General features: G+C 37.9%; 1 protein-coding gene across 1 annotated transcript in view; it reads right to left on the bottom strand.

Moving 5' to 3' along the window:
• csmd3b (CUB and Sushi multiple domains 3b) overlaps positions 1-19,642 on the bottom strand; it is a 385,890-nt gene that overhangs the window by 173,937 nt on the left and 192,311 nt on the right. The gene's annotated exons all lie outside the window — the stretch shown is intronic.

The following is a 19,642-nucleotide window of genomic DNA, read 5'->3' as shown; positions in this document are numbered from 1 at the left end:
AGAGAGAAGATGCTCATTCACATACTTGTATGAACACCAAGAAATGCACACACACACACACACTCACACTGCATGAGCGTTGTGCTGAATGTAGTCTTGGTGGAACCATCATCAATCAGTTTATAGAGACAGACAAGTTTTGTGTGTGTGTGTGTGTGTGTGTGTGTGTGTGTGTGTGTGTGTGTGTGTGCACGTGAGTGTTTATATGCATTGTGTATAATGTGTTTGTATGTGTTTTTCATGTGTGTGTGTGTGTGTGTGTGTAGGTGTTAGTGTGCTTGTGTGAGTGTGCCTGCTGTGTCACTATCCATCAATCTCAAGTGGGCAGAGAGTAATCAGTGTTCACAACAGGACCCTGCTCTGTCTCTCCCTCCCCTCCCTTTATCTCATCTAAATTTCTCTCCTCCTCCTTGCTCGCCTCTTCATAAAGCAGCAAGGTGTTTTTAAACCAACGTGTTCACACCAACAACTGAGGGCTGAAATAAAACATGAGTGGGTGGGTGTGGATAAAATGGAGAAAAGAACATTCTGACACTGATCATTTAAAATTTATGCATTACCCTTTATCTCAAAATCCTTAATTGCGTATACTTCTGGGGCTGGTTTTCATAGTTTGCTCCGAATAAGAGAATTATTAATGCTACAGCATATAATTACAGACAATAATTTGCTTCCAGTGTTGTGTTAAAGGGGAAGGCCCTTTGGTCTATGCTGGGTTTTTCAAGTTTGGTGGGGAAGAACATGCCTGGCCTGCACAATGCTCTAAACTCAACCCCATCCAACATCAATGTTGGTCTGACTGCAAGCTAGGTCCTATCACCCAACAACAGTGCCTGAGTTCACTGTTGTGCCTGTGGCTAAATGGGAGCCTGCAGCCATACCACAAAATCTTGTGAAAAGCCTTGACAGAAGAGCGGAGACTGTTTTAGCTGTATATTAAAGGAGAGGTTCACAATTTTTCAAGTCTGTCTTAAAACAATTGACAGGTGTCCATATGAACATTGAAACAAGTTTTGCTTGCTGTAATCATTCCTCCTGTTCATATTGATTACATTTTGACGAATAATGCATTTAAAAATTTATCTGTAGCTGTCCGAATTAGTACAATCCAGTGATATCTTCCACAATTACAGTCTTTTTAGTTAAAAAAATCCCTCTTTGTGTCTTGACAATGTTTTTCTTTTCAGCCTTTTAGTAACAAAAAGAGGGAATCTGGCACTAAAAGGACAGTAATTTTGAATTTGACTTGATTTGACTAATTTGGATGACTGAAGCCTCATATTAAGCTTTAAATAAACTTGTAAATACATTTTGGGGGACTGTGGATTTTGTCCCCCATCACTTACAAAGTGCATTATGAAGGGATCTCTGAATGGCCAGTATGGACAAGAGGAATGATTATGGCAAGAAAAATGTGTCAGTGTTTATTTGTTACTATGGTTTTAAGACAGATTTGAAAAAATTGCGAACCTATCCTTCAGTGTCCATGGTTTCAGAATGAGAAATTCAACATTTTGTATAATGATTGCATGTCAGCATACTTAAATGTAATATCTTAGTACTGCTTGAAATCATGTTGAGAGCCCAAAGTGATGGGTTCAATTTTGGGAAACCCTGTTCTTTTAATCATGTACTGTGATTTCCACTACTCGCAGTGCTATTCTGAACAAGCTGACTGAGAAGCCCTATAAAAATCTATAGTGAGCATACAGTGGTGTGTTTATCATGCAAGAGATAATGCTAAATTAAGCTCTGATGGAGCCACTTTAAAGAGTTGACAACAAATTTACTGCTAAATAAATAAAACCTAGACTAAACAATATAGTTTTCCAAGCAGAAACAGCTGAATTTTGTTTATTATCGAGGGAAATGCCCCGTTAAAACATTTTATACCATCTGTTGGGTAATTTATGCATGTGACGGCAGAGCAAGCAGGTTGCAAATCTAGCTAGCTTCTTCTGCTTCTTGATGTGGTGGAAAACACATTGCCAATACATAATGTATTGTAGTACATCTAAGAAATTTACCAGTCTTTGTTTGTTACACAGTAGTGCTACAAACCAGTTTCAAAATGATACTTTGAGTTGTTACCATACTGATGTCTGTCTACTTGTTGATCTGTCTGAGTAGATCCAATACAAGGCCTTAGCCCAAGATCAATAAAATGTGAAGATATGATGTCAGGTGAAATTGAATATGCAGTTTGTTTGTTTTTTTTACCACAATTATGTTCCTTTGAATGCAAAGAGGAACTTAATAGAGTTTAAAACTATTACTTTTCTATCTCCCTAACCCTCTCTCTCTCTCTCTTGTCTCACCACTTTCCCTCCTCGTGTTTTCTGCTCCTCTCTTTCTCCTCATGTCTTCCTCCTCTCTCACATTTCTATTGCTTTCTCTCCAGGGTTTACCCTCTGTCACTCTCTGTGTTCACGCCTTTCTTTTAGCTTTGCCTCCTCCCAGAAGCCATTGCAATTCTGGGAGGCTCCCTGTCTCTTCTGAAACTCTCTTTCCTCTGTGTGTGTATGTGTATGTGTGTGTGTGTGCGCGTGTGTGTGTGTAGCCTGCGGGACAGCGCAGTAATCAGAGCAGAGACAGAGAATGGGAGAGAAGGGGGATGGAGACAAGAAGAGGGAGCTGATGTTATTATCATTACATTATATTATATTATAATTTTAGCACCCCAGCTGTCACTACCAGTGGCTGACTGTCCAATACAGTTCACTTTCCAAGCACATACACACACAAGGACAAATCCAGTAATACATAAAACCAAACATAGACACACACATACACTCAGACTGGGTTTAGTACAGAGAATGATGATAGATGATAATTAATGGTGGTAGAAATCATTTGTTGTGGTCTGGCCTAACTACATATCGTGCTCCAGTGGTGCTCAACCTCTGGCTTGGTCTCTCGGGTTTGGCTTAGCATCACCTGGAAAGGTTATTTGCTGTGGGAATGGTAAATAACAAATTTCACCTGCAAAACACTGCTCCTGTGGTAATGACATGTATTCACTGTAATTCATATCTGACATTGTGGTCTACATGAAAACAGTATTTCATAGAACAATATTTCACAGCTCTTGGACAAGGCCAACACAGCTATGCTTCCTGCTAATGTACTGGAGCAACGAACAAAAGTAAAGCAGACTCTGCAGACTCCATTCAGTGCATATTTTATATTTCAGCCTAAGAAACCTTCAACAAAACATTATAGTAAGGAAGAGAACATTAGTCATATCTCTGACCCTGAGAAATGTGTTTTAGAATCTCTGTTAGCCATGGGCAAAAGTTTGGATGACAGTTAAAACAAATACAAAAATGGCAAAGATCAAAAACATGTAAGATAATCAAGATGTATCTCTGTCATGGTGCTCAGTATAATAAGTGCAAAAGTTGCAGATGCCTTACAGCCTTAGAGTGGAAGTGACCTATTTTGGGTTTTTTATCCTGAGTAAATGTGTCTAACCTGACTTTGTTTGCATAAACACTATAATCTAATTATCATACACTAATCTAATTATAAACCTTACTTTGATTCAAAGAGTAATTTGATTAAGCTGTTTACATGCATAGCAGAAAGAAGATTTATCTTAATATATCCATCTTAATGCAATCTTGCATACTGTGTGTTGATTGAATTAATGGTCATGTACCTTTTCCCCTATAGGTAACAAATAAATTCAAAAACTGCTTATCTCCTTGGCTGCCTTTTTCAGTTGCCCCTATGTAACAATTTGGTAGTTTGTCCAGATTTGAAGTTTTAATGCCAGCAATGAAAAATACAGTAGCTGTAAAAATTAACACTTTTATATACTGGGCAAACTGCACAGCTTGTGACAACTCAGATGGACAGGCTTAGTCAGCATATGGTGTTTACATTCCCAAACAACTCTCCATAATGTGACTAATTTCACAGTTCTCTACATTTCATGCCTATAGTGAACACTCTCTGTATGACCTGGAAAATATAGGACCTTAAAGAAACGCTGGATTAACGCAAAATTGTTGACATGGCTTTAGTCTAATTGCAGTGTTGTCATGATCACATTTAGATATGTGTACAGGTAGCAACTGTCAGATAAATTTTCTTTGTGCTTGTCTGTCTCAGTCTGTCCTTCTCTGTCTCTTTCGCTCTACAACCTCTTTCTTCCCCCATGAGTCCCCCTGATGGCTTTCTCTTCCTGTGTCTCCCCCTCCATTCCTCTTATTCTTCTTTCCACCTCTCTTCTCCTGTCAACTCTCATCTTCCCCCTCTTGTCCTTAATTCTGCAGCTCTGCATTCGTCTCCTCCTTACCTCACCTTCTTACCTCTCATCTCCACTTCTCTCCTGGCTCCTCTTGTCACCCCAATTGCCCTTTCTGCTCCTCTTTTCAACCCATTCCTCTCTTGTCTCCTGTCTCTCTGCCTCTCTTGTCTTCTTCTGCGTGACCTGACACTCCCTACCTAAAACACCATGACACCTCTCTGGCTGTCCTCACATTTTACTCTCCTCTCCTCTCCTCTCCTCTCCTCTCCTCTCCTCTCCTCTCCTCTCCTACAAATAAAAAGGCATGGTCCCAAAAGATTCCAGTAATTTGTTTCAAAGGCTATCAAAGATGTAGGTTAATATTGGGATAGATTTGCTTAGACATGCCCAGACAATAGCCTGGTAGACCTAAATTATGCTTTGGGCTACCAGAAATTGGATTTAGAAAGTGGTGCCCCCAGAGAAAAAAGTGTGAAGGTCACTGGTATAACCCATCCACAGGAAAATAGTCTGAATCATGAACCTGTTTACAAGCTTTCCATGAGAGTCATTTGGCCTATGAATGTGGCTAGTAATGGATTCTCTGGAGTCCTTCCTGACTCTAAAATGACTGGTTGATGTGATTTGCAGCAGTTTTTGGGAAACAGAAAAAAACAACAACAAAAAAGACTTTTTCAATGTGTTTGAAGTGTCATTATATCGTGATGGTGATAGCCACTAATTCAGATGGAACAATGCTGGCAAGAAATTGAGTGCTGTAGAATTTAAAGCCACACATAACAATCTGCTGTTTATCTAATTTAATGTATATAAAAAATGTGAGTCAAGAAACAGCATGAAGCCATTTATACAATTTATTATTGTATAGTACTGCTACCTATTTTATAGCCTACAAAGTACAAGAATGTGGCTCAAATTTTATTAAAGTGCTGCAACATCCCATCCGCAGGTGCCATTAAAAACTTATAAATAGCATCTACTGATCAGATACTCATCCTTATAAACAGCTCCCATGTGGGCTGATACCTTTGTGGTATATGTTTGTAGGCTAGCCATACACAGCTATATACTAGTCCTTTACGTCTAAAGTGCCCCAACTGCTTTTTTCTCTTTTCTCCACTTTCAATTTGTGTAGTCGAAAAACAGCAGTGCTGCCATGGTGATACTGTCTTAACAATGTATAGCTGTTATATGATTAAACAAATCTTTAAGTAAAAGACTCTCTGACTCTGTGATCATTATCCCCTCAATCATTTGAGTTCTTTGGTTAAAATAAACTCACCTCTCTCATACAAGAGTAAGATTACATGGTTTTATATATCATGAGCAATGATTTAGAGCAGTAATGAAATTGTTTACCACAGCTTTTTCTGTAAAATGCACTGAGCTGCCTGCTATGCCTCAGCTTGGGAATTTCACCAATTTAAATCCAATTCATAAAGGCTCTGACCTGCAAAGATGTTTCTCCAAACAGGTAACAGTCATTACTGTAATAACAGCAACATAAAACCCTTTTGAACCTCTAGACAAATGGATGCTGATTCAGAGGTCTGGAACCAGGCTAACCTGGCTCTCTGTTTGTGTGTATTCATAAAATTGTGTTTCTCTGTATCTTTAGATACATATTTGAAATAATCTGATATGTGTGTTTGTTGTGTGAGAAGAAGGGAGTGTGTGTTTGTGTTCAAGGTCACCGCTCAATTTCCTATTCGGGATGGTGCTGCTATCCCAGCATCCTCTCTACCAGCAGCATTGATTAGTACTCTGCAAGCATAACACCATGCATTTGCACACACACATACTGTTTACACGCACATACTCCACCCACACACACACACACACACACACACACACACACACACACACACACACACACACTCATAAGCACACACTTAAACTCTCCTTGTCTCTTACACACATCTCCTTTTAAATCTCTCAGACAAATGCTAATGCTTTGAGCAGAGCAGCGAGAAAATGCATCACTTTTCAGATCTCTCGTGCATTACTGTGTGATGATATTTGTAAAAACTAAGAACCAACACAGCAGAATAGTCCAAATCTGAGCCGAGTGAAAGAGCAAACCAATTTCAACACTGGCACAGGATGAGTATATTTTGATTGATGATGTTGGAGAAACAGGGTTTGTATTTCATAGTCATGGACTCATTCTAACTGTAGTTATTATCTGTTTCTCTCCACATAAAGGTGTAAATTCACCCACCCAAACAGATGCAGTGAAACCACAGGTAATACAGTAGGAGGGTTGGAGAGATGTCAATCAAGCACAGTGTTCATATGCTCACATAGTGCTGGGAAGGAGTCTAATTAGGCAAAATAAGTGACACCTGTGTGGGTGAATCATAAGTGTGTATGGCCTTTAAATGCTAAAGGGTTAAACCAAAACAAATGTAATATTTCATAGTATAGTATATATAGTATAATATATTTTATAATTTATAAATACAACAGAGATCACTTCAACTTTTGTTTTTTTTGGTAATACTCTGAAAAATATATTATACATACTTGAATGTATTGTTTACATGTTTCTTAGCTCCCACCAAATTATCCAGTGTAATTCGTGGGAACTTTAGCCTTATATAAATATGTTTCCTACATTACTGAATAGTCCATTCTCAGTCAGTGTATGTGAGTTTTAAAGTTTCCACATCACACTTGTGTAAGTTTCTTATTGGACCACGGCTGGTTCAAAACTGGTTGTAATGTCACAAATCATGTTTGTAAGCACATGTCTTAAACTCAGGATGAAGGTGAACACAGAGAAACTTTACTCCTTCAGCAGATTAATGTGAAAACAGCCTTCTAGGAAAAAAACTCTGCGTATATATCATTCTGCACATTGAAGGTCAAACCATCCAAGTGAAGTAACAATAATTGAGACACATTTTGAGTGGAGGGGGACTTTAAATACATTTGTTTAACCACAGTCTTCCTTTTTTGATGTGACCCTATTAAGTGATCATACCTGTGTGTGTTTGTGTGTAATTAATCAAAACCCTTTACAATTACTAACAATTGCTTTTTTAAGGAATTAAAACTGCTTGTTTTTCTCATGATGCATACGTTTATGTTCTAATGTTAAAGTCATTGTTGTAGTACTCGAGTCTGACTCTTCAGGACTCAGAAGTTGGAGTCCAGGACTCGGACTTGTTAATTAATAAAGAGGTAAAAGGGTTTTTTGTTTTGTTTTGTTTTGTTAGTTGTTTTTGTAATACATTGCAATAAATTGTTGTAAAAAGACAGCCAAATTATAACAATACTGTTTTTTCTAAATACAGAAAGATGCTTTATGGAGCCAAAACCAAGAATAGACATTAACAGTAAGTAAGATTTGACGGATTTGACTGAAAATAGATTTCATTTTCAACGCCACAGTAATGGAGGGACAGAAGCCACATGTAGTTACTGTTTAGATTAAAGACTAAGTTTTGCTGGCAGCTCAGGATATTATAATTAACAGATTTACATTGACCCCCTTTGAAAGGGCATGAAACTTGAGAATTATTTTTTCAAACATGCATACTTGAATATACTCGATATATCTGAAAGCCTTTGAATAAATGTTCGGTTGCATAAAGCTATCACTTGTCTCCTCTTTTGTAATAGATGTTAAGGGTTATGTGTTTTTAAATGTAAAACTCATCTGATCTCATTACTGGACCATTAAGATTGAAGACACATTGTTATTCACAGTATATGTCTGCAATTTATAGTTGTTTTTATTATATCAGTAAGAAGAAAACTTTTCAGTTGTTGTAACATTAACAATAATAAACTGTGCATGTAGATTACAATAGCAACACTGTACAAATACTGTATATTACTGTAGGCCTACTAGTATCAAAATATAAACCTAACATTGTACAGCAGAATACTTTAATAATTTTTACAGAGATGAACTGTTAAAGTAAATTACGGTAGTGACACTGTAAAAAAACGGTAAAATACTGGCAACTAAAGCTTTCAGTAGTTTACAGTAATTTTATACGGAAATTTGTTACAGTGTAGGCCCTTTTACTTTGGCATAAGCTATTTATCAGAGATGCACCAATTGGTCATCCACTGATCTAAAACAGCTGGTTTTTAGCTGATTGGCCATCGTTGACTGGCAGATCTGTCTCAGATTTTCCGCACATAGCTGCGCTATGGTTAACGTCACGCACACAGCAGCAGCTGCGTCACAGACAGTCTAGCCACACACACACACACAACATGCACATCGCGCACACAGCACACGGACAGTACAGACACACACACACACACACACACACACAACACGTTGTTGGTGTTCTTCAATGTGAGTGAAGAAGACACAAAGCTCGCAATTTGTACTTACTACTTAAATACCTTTAAGTACAAAAATCCAAAAAAAATCTTAATTAATTATAAAAAAGGAAATCAGAATCTGCAAAAATCGGAATTGGTATGTCAGACTTTTGAAAAATTGGAAATCAGAATCGGCCATGAAAATTTCAATCGGTGCATCATTAATATTAATATGAAATGGTGACAGCTGTCATTTTTGTTTAATGTAGACTTTTTATTTGTATGTCAGCTGTTTGACCATGCCAGAGTGGAGCACTGGAGCCCATCCTAGAACTCGACTTTGACTCGACCTTGATGACTCGGACTCGGACTCAGGTAATGGGGACTTGACTCTGACTCAACTCAAACTCCTCTTCAGTGACTCGAACATGGACTTGGACTCGAACACTGGGGACTCCAGACAGAAATCTCGACAGATTTCTGATATATCTGTCAAGATTTAGTGACTCGACTGGTTATAGTTATCAAAATATGCAGTGATCACAGGGTTATCGAAATCTACAATTAAAAGAATAGTAACCTGCATTTTAGTGAAATTAAACAATCAATTACAAAAGATAATGTTTGAGGACATTAGGTCTAGTGTGTGCCAAGTACATCATACACCAGTGAGATACTCAGATTTGCTCGGGACTCGAGGAAATTCTTCACATTTCTCTATTGCATTGCAGTTGTAGTAAGTGGATGTTTTGATTCATGTGTTGCTGTATCAAATGTGATGATGATGTGTTGGCACTGATCATAGGCTTCACTATACTGTTAAAGTGAAGAAGAAGGGTTGAGTGTGGGAGGATTGGTTAAATCTTGCCAAACTTTCACTAAAACAGATGCTGTTACATGCCCTTGGCTCACAGTGTTAGCGACTGAGACACTCAGTATACTGAACTGACTTATATCATCCACAACTGTCAGTAATAAATATGTACATGGTGAGCTGCCACTGCCTTAGCTGCTTTCATGTACTGTAAGTGAATAGCAGAGATGAATCTTCAGATTTGTACATATTGTACAATGTACATATGTGAATATCTGTGTCCCACAGTGGCTGAATTAACTTTCTGTCAGACCAACTTACCTATAGTTATATGACTCCAGGCGCTTGGCGACAAGGTTTTGACTTCAGTTCAAACCTGACAAAATTAATTCTTAGTGCCCCTAAAAACAAATCCTAGACAAGCAGGAGAATGGCAAATGACAGACTTTGAATAGCCCATTCTAGCAATACCATGAATTTGGTGACAGGCTGTCAAGTAGGTGCACCTAAAAGAGCATTAAACAGCAAGCTATTTCCTGGACTCATGTAGAGAGATATAAGACATAAGATAGAGAGAGAATGGAAGAGAGGAAAATAGACAGAGACAGACAGACAGCATAGACAGCTAGAGCCAGATAGCTAAACAGCTAGATAGCTAGATGAGGGCAGAGAGCGAGAGACAATGAGAGAAAGACAGACAAACAGAGGGGGAGAGATCATTCTATTGAAGATGCTCTACTTGGTTTCAAGGGCAACTAACAACAACATATAAAACTTGTGTGCGTTTGTGTGTGTGTGTGTGCACGTGTATTAGTGTGTGTAGTGTTAGGCTAGGATTACAGGCACTTAGCTCACAGCGATATACTTCTCTCATAGGCACGAGCACACCTCTCTGCATACCGATTAGACACAAGTGTATGTGTGAGAGAGTGCGAGCAAGTGAGTCTCTGTGAGTGTGCATGTTTGTGAATGTGTCTGTATAACAAACCACACTGTGTGTCGCCGTGTGTGAACATGGATGTAGGCTACATCTGTGTGCGTCATTGTGTGTGAGACTACTGTTGTCAGCCCCGCAGCAACTGATAAACACATAACAAATTCTCCCACACTCACATATTAGCAAATCAGCCATTAGCTGTCTCTGCTAATTGCCATTGGAAATTAGCATTTTAGCCATTAGCTCATTCTGCCAATGCAGATTGCCAATGGAAATTAGTATTGCACTCAGTGTTGTGAGTGAATTGCTAAGGAATCAGCAGCGTGACTTAGTTTTCAGAAAAACTGACCATGGCCCTGACCATGATTAGATTCATTTGAAGTGAAGAAGAGCCTTCAAATCAGTTTTTATGAGAAATATTGGAAAAACTTTGTCTGGTGAAAGAGTGAACAGGGCATTTTGTGAGTTCAAGTTAGGTCACGTTTGAGTAAATACCAGGGCTTGACCGTACCAAAGAGGTTAATTGATGTCTTTGTCTTTGTGAGGAATATTCTTGTATTGAAACCTTTCATGAAAGCATGCATCCTTTGATTTCCAGTTGACTGGGTGTTTATTGTGCGCACAGTAAATAAAGATTCTCTCATTTGCACTCTTTCACATAATGCTGTTTGGAGATAATGTTATGAGTCTTGGAGAACTTCTCAGGGACATTCTCATTAGCCAAGTCATCCTCCAATGCATCCTGAAGTTGGCATGTAATCTTCTGAATATTTATTTGTCCACCGTCACCTCCATTTTGGGATTGTCCTTTGGTTGTTATATGTAACATTAAAAAATGAATATCATGAAAAAGTATCAAATATCAAGACCAATATTGATAATAAAGTGTGCGTAACAGTTTTCAAATGTAAGAATAATGATGGAAGAGTTTTTTCAGGATTCACAGAGGATTGAGACTGCCATGGAAGTCAGTCTCAGTCTGTCAGTCTGGAGACATTTTCAGGTCTGAGTTTTACAGAAAACAACGGGGGAGGGTCTGTTTCGGATGCATGCATTTTATGGCAGGAGATGAATATGAGTGATAATACAGTTAACAGTCCCATCAAATAGCTACAAAACCAAAGAAAAGGTTGGCACTAGATCAAATAATGGCTGAACATGCTGGAAAGGTGTTGTTTATTGTCTTTTGTTTTGTATACAGCACCTAGCCAGGATTTTCATTGTGCGAGTATTACGTCAAATAGGCCTTGGGAACACAAAAGTTACAAAGCAAAATGAGACTGACAACAACAGATTCCTGACTATTCAAACAGAAACGGCTAGGTCTGATTCTCTGGCAGCTGAATGCTACCGTTGGTAATGACATTCACATTGATGCAAGTCTGTCGTCTAGACCACCTCAAAAAAAATGTCCCTTTGATCCCTACCTGTTACCCTCTGTCGTTGAAACTTCTGATATATCTTGTAAAGTTGTTATTTAAAGTATTTAGTATGCTACCTGCTTAACAATGTCATTTCAATGTGTCTCTTCCCTCCATAATCATCATCATTCTGATAAGACAGATAAATAAAGGTTGTTTACAGAGAAGGATGATGGAAACAGTATTGTTTACAGAGTGACAATTTGTCAACATCAGGCATCGGGAGTTTTTCATGGGGACAAAGAGGACAACTAATTCTACTGTACATACGTGGATGTAGATTTGTCACGCAGTACTTGTAACTGCTACACACATGCACACTCATTTACGAATGCATACGCTTACATGCAAACAAGCACAGACACTTTACACAGTCAAAGATGCATACAGAAAGACACATATGAGAGTTCCAGTGGTTGATCTCGACTCTTTGCATCAAACCTAACTAGAAAACCATCTTAACCTCCAAGCAGTTTCAGCCCCTTTTAGAGCCATAAAATGTGAAACTTATCCCTGCTTGACGAAAGGAAGTCCTAGATCCTTTTACAAGAGAAAGGCGTTAAGGATGAGGACTTACTGATTGATTTGGCAAATGTACAAAGGGTTACACCCCCAGTAATGTCCATGATGAGTTACTGAGCCCAAAGTGATGTTAAATTAAAGCTGCTATTTTGTCAGAACATCACTCAAAAAATTAATTTACAAGGATATTAAATTGAGAAAACCAGTAAATCTTTACATTTAAGTAGTTATAATCAGCAACTATTTGCTATTTTTATATGATAAATGTCCTAAATTCTCTAATAACTTTCCAACATACACAGCAGAGACACAAACCTCAGCCAAACTATTCTCACAAATATGCGTACAAATACCTTGATTTTACGCTTTCAAATTGCATGCAGTGCATACACCAAAGTCATATTTTGCATGCAGGTGATACGCCACATTTTTAACCTTTTCGCATGTCCTTTAATACTGTTGGTTAGGCACAAAAACGCCGTTGGTTAGGTTTAGGCAGAAAAATGCTGTTGTTTGGATTTAGGCAGAAAAACGCTGTTGGTTAGGTTTAGGCACAAATACCATCTGGTTAGGGTTAGGGAAATATCACGGTTTGGGTTAAAACACTAAAATGCAGTAAAAATTTCAAAAATGCCAAGCATGATGTTTAAAATCTTTTTTTTAAATGCCCACACATGACAGTAAAAATGTCTGGTTGGTGGTCTCGTACAGTGCCCTTCTGCTGCTTTGCAGCTTTTTGCCAGCTGATTATCTAGCCATCCACCCAACCCGCCTCCTCCTAATGAGCCAAAAATCACCTAATAAAAGGAAAGAAAGTCATATTATATGATGTCACTTCCCTGGGAAGGATTGACGCATCATCTGCACACAAAATTGGACTTTGGCGCATGAACTGCACACAATTTGAAAGTGTAAAGTAGTGTAATTTGTACGCAGATTGAAGAAAACAGGCTGCTGCAGTACATTTATTATGAAAATATACAAAATTTAACCTAATTCCAGAAGTGTTGTACTGGCTGTGTGGGCCACTGGAGTAAACAAACACACACGTCATTTCCCTAGAGCCATCTGGAGATGATGTATTCTCTCCAATACGGTGCATTATTCTGCTGGAAGTATTGAAAAAAAGGCATACTGTGGCCTTGAGGGGATGCACCTGGATGGCAACAATGCTTCAATGCATTCTGGCAGTTAAACAATGCTAAATTGGTACTACATGGTCTAGTGTGGTCTAGTTCATGTCAAAAAACATTCTCCAGACAATTACAACTCCAAACTATTTACAGAATGGAAGCATCCATGGGAATAAGCTGTTTATACCAAAATCAGACCCTGTTAAGAGGATGTCTCAAAAGAACATTTATCCAATCCTTTAGGGGTTCAGTTTTGGTGATGTTATGCCAAGTGCATTGCCTTTTGCAATGTAGCACATCCATTGCAAGGCTTTAAGAGCTGTTCTTTCTGCGATGCCCCTCTGAGCCTTGCATCATCTTAAACAAGCAGTTTCATGACTTTTTCTGGCATCACTGATGAAAAAGACATTCTTAGCCACAATACTACTTTGTTTTCTTCCCAGGTGGGAAGCCATTAAAGTCACATATTTAAATTAGATGTTTTGTGCACACTGAAATTTACAATAACTGTGTGTGCCTCACTGAGAAAAACACACCTTTTCTGAACATGGAGGTCTTACTAAAATGGATAATACAATTTCTTAATGTGTATACCTATCATTTTTAACCAAATGTGATTAATTTTCCACTAAAATGCTATGTTTGTGCATCACTATCAATAGGGAAAAGTATACATTTATTTACTTATATATTAATTATACTGTACTGTGTATCCACTCCTCAAAGAAAACTGTGAGAAAACTCTGACCTTAAAGCTGGAGTGCGGGACTTTTGTCTCCCCCTTCTGGCAGTGAGAGTAATAATAAAAACACATGCTTACATCATAGGTTCCGCCATAAAACGGTGGATATGACTCATTTCACTATCAGAATTTGATCCATTCAGTCCGTTAACATTTGGAAAGTCTAGAAGAGCCGCACAACTAATTTATTTTATCCCCCGTTAGCAGAGTGCTAACCGGAAGTTAGCCGCTTGGCCAGCAGAAGTCTCTGGTGCGCATTCAAATGGCCAGTGCGGGAATGTCACTACTGACACCCGAATTAAAAACTCAGTATACTGTGAAATACAGAGAGATCTACCTGGCAGTGATAGGCTAAATCAGCATTGTGTGAACTCACTTGGCAAGGGCTTCAATGTAACAGACGTTCATTTATATGCAAAAGTTCAGCACTGCAGGTTTAAATAGAGTCAGTTTAGCATATTCAGGGGTAAGTGGTAAAAGTTTTGCTACAATCTGTATGTCTGAATGTCACTGCTCTTTACTCAGTATAAATCTAAAACCACATTATTATTGTGGCTGCTGGAAAAGACCCATCATCAGCATGAGAAACCTAGACAGTGACTCCAGGGTTAATTCAGTGAGTAAATAACTACAGAGCAATATAACACATCTAACTACAGCCAAGACACCGGTCAGACTAAATCACACAGGACCAGTCACCCTCACATTATTCCCCAAAGGCCAACAATCTAACTTCAAGCAATAAATATTGGTTGTAAATACTCCTGAGAAGATGATTTTTCACAGCAGTGAGGTTCTATTTTCTCCCACAGTTCAAAATGAAACCTAAATCTTGACACTAATTACTCCAATCAAATGTGTTTATGCTTCCTTTAAAAATGTAATATTGTTTATTTCTCTCATGGGAAATTAATGACACCCATAAATAACATCTTGACTAACTGGGTAAATTAGTCAAAAGTTATACGCTGCAATAAAAATCAACTTCATGGACAAGTCAATTGGAAAGTAAATTATCTTCAGGAAAAATATATTATTGGTAATTGTTAGTAATCGACTTTTTGCATGTATGTTCACTTGCACAAACAAATGTATTGCCATTTTGGCCAGAATTCTCTCAAAAAAGAGATTTCAAATTCATTCAGATATTGAAGGTCAAAAAAAGTGAACTATGATTCAAAAATAAATAGCTATACCTTTGCTTTATCAATTTAATCAGTCTGTATTTGATAATTGTAAGATTGTTCAGTCTGTACTGTACAACTAGATCATGTTAAAGTCAACTGTGGAATGAGAACACATTTTGTTTTTATTAAATATTGCATTTCTGACAAAAACATAACATTTACTTAATTGACAAAATTTAAATGAAAACATTACTTAACCTTTAGTTAACTGTGGCATGTTAGTTTCATGCAGTTTGTAAGAGAACAGTCATGTGAATAACTGCATGTGATAAAATGTGACCATCACAGTATGATCAGTGCTAAGTTGTTTTGAACCAATATTCTCCTGCATATGCAGGTACCCTGTGCTTTTTGAAACATGACTGCAAGTACACACTCACACACACATATACACACATGGGTACACATGACTGATGGTGTGCACCTGTATAGAAATACTAATATGTTCCTAAAAGCAGTTGCCAGGACATTATTACTTCCAAATCAATTATACACGCACACACTCTAATATCCCTGACCATGATTAGATTCAAATTGGTTACAGCAACAGCAATGGCTGATCAATACCCTAATTTACCAACGATCAATAAGCAGTCAGAGCAATAAAATATTGTTATGAGTGAACCATCTGAAAACACGAGAAAATAATAGAAAAGCACAGAACACGGCTAAAAGGCTAAGTAGCACAGATCAGTTAATTCTTTTATAAAATACAAGGCCCATGCAGGAAAGAATGTACATGAACGTGTGCATACATGCACACACACACACACACACACACACACACACACACACACACACACACAGACACACACACATCATATTTCATTTTTTGTGTGGAAAAAAGTGCAATACATCCAGAACAAGAGATAAAAAACTATACTTTATTTCTGTATTAATGTTTTCTTTTTATTACCTGTTCTTGCTTGAGTTCTAACTTATTTTTATTACCTGTTCTAACTTTTTTATTACTTTACTCCAAGTGTGGTTAAATTGTTCCATAAACTCAGCAGCTATGTGACTGCAGAATCTTTCCAGAAATGCCAGGTAGAAATGTTGACAAAATCCTTTTGAAAAAATATATAGATTAGAACCACCATCGTTCAGATGTCACTCATGTTGTTTGTCTGCTTTGTTGTTGTTCTTGCTCAGTGGTGCATGAAGCCAAAAAAGTTCAACTTCTAGCTTCAGTAGATAGTGCTAGTCTGCAGATAGACCTACTTGGAAGCAACTGACTGACTTCAGCAGGGTTGCCAGGTCTGCAGTTTTCCTGTGGAATTGGGCTACTTTTGAAGTGCTGCCACAGAATTTCATTTTTGTCCGTTGGTTGAGTAGGCCTATTGTGCATGCACATTACATGAATAATATCTATAAAAATCCATATTTTAAATGAAATAATTTATTTATAACTAAATCCTACCAAAGTGACTCCAGATCAGCACGTACACACACACACACACACACACACACACACACACACACAATGTGCTGTACACTAAAAACACACACTGGCATACTAAACATTTATGGTGTTAATTTGTAGATATTACAATACATTTGGCAATGATAGCAAAGCTGTTGGACTGTAAAAGCAGTGTATATGGTTTGGCAGAGGGATATTTTGAGTTCTGTTATTGGGCTGGTTTTTGGGTATCTGGCTAACTGACTAAACTTGCTTTGTGGAGTACCATCATCATGGATGTTTTTTGTTTTTTAATAAATGCTGACAAAAACTTTACAGTTACACAGAATATAAATGAAAGATGCTAAATATTTAATTGATGAATAGTCAATACAATATATTATGGCAGTGTATTGCTGCCAGGCCAGAAAAAGGATCAGTATCACATTATAACATGAAAAGTTTATTGTTATTACAAGATATTCTGTTACTTCTTATAATGTGAAACGATTCATGTTATAACTAGATAAGTTGGTCTTGGAGATGGACTAATGTTAGATAACGTTACTCTGGTTGTGAACTGGCACTTAGTCTTTTGCAGTGAATTGGCATCAATCAATCAATCAGTCAAATATGTAATCAATAGCGCAGCATTTATCTGGCTGTTTTTTTTTTTTTTGTTTTTTTTTTAGGGTACTGTTGGACATTCCAAAGTTTAACCTGTTAGAGTAATGTTTACCAAATAGGCTACATTGAAGCAGTATAGTACCTGTCTGTGCTTAAGAGCTGGAAGTGTACATAACTTTAATGTTTATAACTATAGAAATACACACAGCTTTTTATTATCTGACAAGTTTTTTCACAACAGGCCTGTTCCTTTTAAAGCTGTTACTGCTTGATGATTTCCCATGGAGAGCTATGAGTACAAGACCTGTGGTGTGTGTGCGTGTGGGTTTCATGTTATAACAAAGTTATCACATTATAATGTGAAACATTATAACAATAAGGTAAGTTATAATGTCAATACACTTCCGCAGTATATAACTTAAGGTATGATTTTACCCAAAAATCCAACATAACTGACACAAATAACCACAAATCCACAGTGACTGGATACCAGTGGGCCATTTGCTTCTCTTTTCTTCAGCTTTCAGCAGTCTGTAAAGTCTGTAGATAGCTCCCATTTCTTGTTGAATCTATTTTGTCACTCGCACAACAGTTCTTTCCCATTTTAGATGTGTTTCTTTAAGTTTTCGCTGCACGCTCAGACTTTCTACCACGGCAATGAAACAAGTGACATCTGTACAGTATACAGTGGTACTTGAAAGTTTGTGAACCCTTTAGAATTATCTGTATTTCTGCATAGATATGACCTAAAACATGATCAGATATTTACACAAGTCCTAAAACTAGACAAAGTGAACCCAATTAAACAAATGAGACAAAGAAAAAAAACATTTTTTTCATCTTTTTCATTTATTTATTGAGGAAAATTATCCAATCTTAAACATTTGTGGGAGGCAAAAGTATGTGAACCCTTGCTTTCAGTAACTGGTGTGACCCCCTTTTGCAGCAATAACTTCAACCAAACGTTTCCAGTAACTGTTTATCAGCGTTGCACATCAGCTTGGAGGAATTTTAGCCCATTCGTCCTTACAGAACAGTCTCAACTCAGGGATGTTGTGGGCTTCTTTGCATGAACTACATGCTTCAGGTCCTTCAACAGCATTTCTTTAGGATTAAGGTCAGGACTTTGACTCAGCCATTCCAAAACATTATCTTTCTTCTGCTTTAACCATTCTTTGGTAGAACGATTTGTCGTTTAGTGTCTTTGTCTTACTGCATGACCCACTTTCTATTGAGCTTCAGTTCACAGACAGATACCTTGACATTTTCCTGTAGAATTTGCTGGTACAACTCAGAATTCATAGCTCTATCAATGATTGCAAGCTGTCCTGGTTCAGAGGCAGCAAAGCAGCCCAAACCATGATACTACCACCAACTTGTTTCACAGATAGGATAAAGTTCTTATGCTGGAATGCAGTGTTTGCTCATCGCCAAACAGAATGCTTCTCAATCAAGCCAAAAAGTTCGATTTTGGTCTAATCCATCCACAGAACATTGTTCCAATTACCTTCTGGCTTATCCATGTGGTCTTGAGCGAACCATAGACAGCAGCAATGTTCTGTTTGGAGAGTAGTGGGTTTCTCCTTGGATCTCTGCCATGAACACCGTTGATGTTCAATGTTCTCCTGATGATGGACTCATTAACATCAACTGTAGCCACTGCAAGAGAGACCTTTAGTTTCCTGGACGTTACCCTGGGGTCTGTTGTGGCCTCCTGGACTATTACATGCCTGCTCTTGGTGTGATTTTTGTTGTTTGACAACTCCTGAGAAGGGCAACAATGGTGTTGGATGTCTTCAATTTGTATATGATCTGCCTGACAGCCGACTGGTGGAGCCTAAACTCTTTAGAAATGGTCTTGTACCCCTTTCCAGCTTGGTGAGCATCAACAACTCTAAGATCCTCAGAAATCTGTTGTGTTGTGAAGCTCAGAGTTTTACAGTGAAGACCCAGATTTCTCTTCTTTAAATAAGGCAGGGCCTCCCAGACTCACACTTGATTGTCAACCCATTGATTGAAACACCCAACTCTAATTTCCCCTTCAAATGAATTGATAATCTTAGGGGTTCACATACTTTTGCCACGCAAAAATATGTAACGTTGGATAATTTCCTCAATAAATATATGAACAAGGGTAAGGTTTTTGTCTCATTTGTTTAACTGATGTCTCTTTATCTAGTTGAAGGACTTGAGTGGAAATCTGATCATGTTTTAGGTCATATTTATGCAGAAATGGAGCAAATTCTAAAGGGTTCACAAACTTTCAAGCAGCACTGTATGTCACAAAACTTCAGCCCAAGTACAGGTGGCCTCTG

This window comes from Thunnus albacares, chromosome 19 (genome assembly GCF_914725855.1).
Source record: "Thunnus albacares chromosome 19, fThuAlb1.1, whole genome shotgun sequence".
Lineage (NCBI taxonomy): Eukaryota > Metazoa > Chordata > Actinopteri > Scombriformes > Scombridae > Thunnus > Thunnus albacares.
Note: the sequence above shows the minus strand (reverse complement) of the source record. Positions and strands in the feature narration are given on the sequence as shown.